Here is a 3,990-nt window from a genome sequence, read left to right on the forward strand (position 1 = left end):
ACTGTGTGCATTATTAGATAATATAAACATTTATGACAATGTTACAAGGTTTCCACACTTTTCCTTATAAATACGGCATTGGGAGAAATGGAAGAAACAGAACAATGCAGGCATAGGTAAAGGAATATTTATAATATTCATAAGAAGACAGTACATAATAAGAACGATTCTACCCGACATATGCTACGTTATTGTCCTAAATTTCTCAAAAGGAAGAGGAACCATGAGTCATGTTTCGTGCTTAGATTATAACAATGGCAGGATTAGCAGAAATATTTCAGGAAGGAAAAGACATACCCAAATAATCCCATCCTTGACTTTACCAATTAAGGGGGCAATTTACTTTCTATATAAATCGTGGCTGCGAAATCCACAGTAAAATGATAAAACAGCAATAAAACCCCGCATTATAGCATTACGCTGTTACACGGATACTAACAAATGTACCATGGGAATTGCAGCACAGGATAATCATTCATTAGAATGAGATGAAAATACATAAAGAACCTATATTCCTCGGTTATATTTTCACATAGGCAGTGAAGATCAATCCATAAACATGTGTTATATTATATAGGCGATATTTACCTGATGATTATAATTTTTCTGGCGCCTGAGGAAATTACGCGCATTATGACACCGACATTTTTAATGCGCAAGTTATCCGAGGCACGGATTGCATAATAATGTAGAAATATAAAGGAAGCACACACCCATCCAAAAATTGCATGAATGGATAGACGAAAGATATTCCACATTATTGCTTGGAGGATCAGAATAATGGGTTACAGGAATGTGAGGAATACATACACTAATACAAGAGAAATAAAAACAGTCACAGGAGTTATATGATTCGTTGGATATATTAAAATTTATTTTATACGCGTTGCCAAGTACCATAAAAAAAAAATATCATGAAGCCAGAAAGCCGATATCGAGAGTAGACGCACTAAGACTGACCATAGATAACGATGCCGAGTCAATTCATCTCCCACCGTTAAATTCTGCTGCTCCCGCAGATTAACTAATTTTATATCTTATGGCATAAGAAGAGTTCTGCGCTGCAAAAATGCACGAATAAATTTGAAATTATAACAGAATACGCACATCTGCATATATATCACAATTGAGGCCGAGTTATCCATACTGGGAACTCTCAGTTCAAAACAGGATAGTCCAAATTGACGAACGAGTCAAATGGGGATGTGATTTGCAGAAAATTCTTTAAAACAGAACATAAAATGACGGCACAATATAATTCGCGCTGTTGCCCCCAATGTAGCCCCATGGCTGAAAATGGTAACTCCTTCGATACATTCTTGTGATATACACGCGAAGCTCATGTGTAAAATTCGCAAATAGATCTGTCCCTGTACAATCTCCTTTTTTTCTTTATTTTCAGTTTAATTTTATGTACGAATATTCGTCCACTTCTGTTTTTTTCTGTCATATTAAGTGAATTCACTCTTGTTAATATTACATATAATTCTGTTCTTCCCCGCTATTTTTTTTTTTTCTAACATGGGACTTGAAAATGAATATGCATTATTCTGCCGCTCAGCCCTGAGGAACACTGCGTATATGAATCAGTCTCTATATAGTCGCTTTGCTACATCCGCGGTTCATTCCATAAAACACGTGGAGAAAAAGGAGCAACAGCATGTGGATAATACTGTTGCTGCCTCTTTTTTATAGGGCAAAGCACATCACACAAGGGCGCACGTCTCGAAAACTATGTAGTGACAATAACACCTTCAGGAAATTTGATATCTGGCTTCCAAGACGAGACCGGGAAACCGCAACGAATGTATTCACAGGAGGCGCTCATACAATATAACCTGCGCAGAATCCACAGAATGTAGGAAATAGAAAATTAGGAAATATTCCCATTTAATTAAATTAAAAAAGAAAAAAAAAAAAGAAACAAAGGAACGAACGCGTCACGATCCCTACATTAAGAGAGGCGTCATTTTCTTCTATTCCTACGATGAGTAAATAAAAAAGAAACAGAAAAAAATCAAATTCATGTGAGTAAAGCAATGCAGAAAATTGCAGTCGCCATCCCTCGAATCGGGGGAATTAGGAATGAACGGAAAGGAACACAATTTCCCTGACAAACCTCTGACCAGTATTCACCCATCGGGTCAAGATAGATACCAATATAACTAGGATGTCAATTACGACGAGAAAAAACACCGTACACCAACTGTAAGTACACCTAACATGATACTTTTCCCATAGTTTACAACAAAGAATTTCTTATATTTTTACAAAAACAAAATAGGTTTTAAAGAATGTGTTAAAATTTAAAAAAAAAAATAAATCAATTTCAAATGATTATATACTTTCATGTATAAAATAACAGACAGATATCATATGCTATTTCATCCTAGTGCAACAAATACAAGGGTACATTTTGTAATTGACGCCATACCCCTCAATACAAAGGGAAAAAACTTCAACACAACAATTAATATATGTAGGCAACTCCGTACTTAGATATATTTCTTCCCGGCTGTCAACAATCGGGTATATTTTAAAAGAGACTGAGGTTCCTAATAAACTCCTTCGTTATCTGATGAGGAATTCGCCCCCCTCAACATTTCTCCAGATAAGTCCCTGGAAGTTCTTTCCACTGTCTCCACTCTGCCTTTTTGATGTTGATTCCCTCTCTGTGATGATTCTCTTAGGTACTGTTCTCTCTTAATCTGTTTAGACCCTGTTCCTTTATATATCGTTAGTCGTCTTTGCATGCTTCCTTCTATCCGTATGTTCACGTTTGTTGATACTACTCAGTCATGCATATGGCTGTATCTTATATATTTTTTCCTCTTTCGAAATGGAAAATTGTGCGAGAGTTCATATTGCCCCCAATGTATAGACTATTTTACGATTATCCTTGTTATTTTTCTTTGCTTCGTTTTTTTCCCCAAAAGGACCATTCGTTGGAATTTTATGAGTATTAGTATCCCGATGTCAAAGTTATTCCTGAAACATCAATGTTATTATTGCCATTGATATTCCAGGAACAACAATACTTCGCATATAATAGTACTATGGGGATATGCCTTCTGCTTATGGGATGCCACTGCAGATAGATCCGTGGACTCCACATAACTCTGCTGTTCTTATAATAGAGTCGGGATTTTAACCGCCTCAAAAATTAAGTACTAAGGAAGAAAACACATCTGTGTAGTATACACAATGGTCCTCTTCAAATAATAAAATGCCAAATGCTCCATCCACTCTATAATAATATTCGGGGCAGATACTTTCAGTTAACGACGTAGTACTGGCGGGATATTCTTGCGGTTAACACAATAGTATTCCTTTTATGAAAGCATTACAGGTACATTCAAACCCTTCAAAGGATAGTACGGCTTGGGCGATGGTACACTATGAATAGAAGTATCCCAGGTACATCAGTACTCTTCAAATTATAATACTGGAGCGGCAAGTGTGGTCCTGAAATTGTGGTACTCTCGGGATATCAGTACCCTACAGAGAATAGTACTCTAGGCACACCTGTACATTTCACACAGTTCTATTGTTATCGTAGTACTACAGCAAATAAAATAGTACACGAGGCATATCCATAGGTTTTACACAAAGGTGTTGCACTTGATGGGCTCGGTTAATACGAATGTGCTGTTGACCATCAGTACTGCTCACACAATTTTAATTATGACTGAGGAAAAATCTTTAAATAATAGTTCTTCACAAACACTAGTATTCTTCACTAAGTAGTGTTCTTCAAATTATGGAACTCTGAACGTTAAATTTTGAAGGCTTCGCAGAAGGGACTTCACGGACATCTACACTCTCTATGAAATAATACTCTTAAGAAATGCTTCCTTTTTTCCCATACCTTATTATGATTCTAGTAACCGTACTTCTTCTATATTAGTAATCTAAGAAGATACATACACTTCACCCAATTACGGTCTCCATATAATAGAACCGTCAATCTCAACTGCTTCATATAAAAGT

The sequence above is a fragment of the Plasmodium inui genome, assembly GCF_000524495.1.
Source record: "Plasmodium inui San Antonio 1 unplaced genomic scaffold supercont1.176, whole genome shotgun sequence".
Classification (NCBI taxonomy): domain Eukaryota; phylum Apicomplexa; class Aconoidasida; order Haemosporida; family Plasmodiidae; genus Plasmodium; species Plasmodium inui.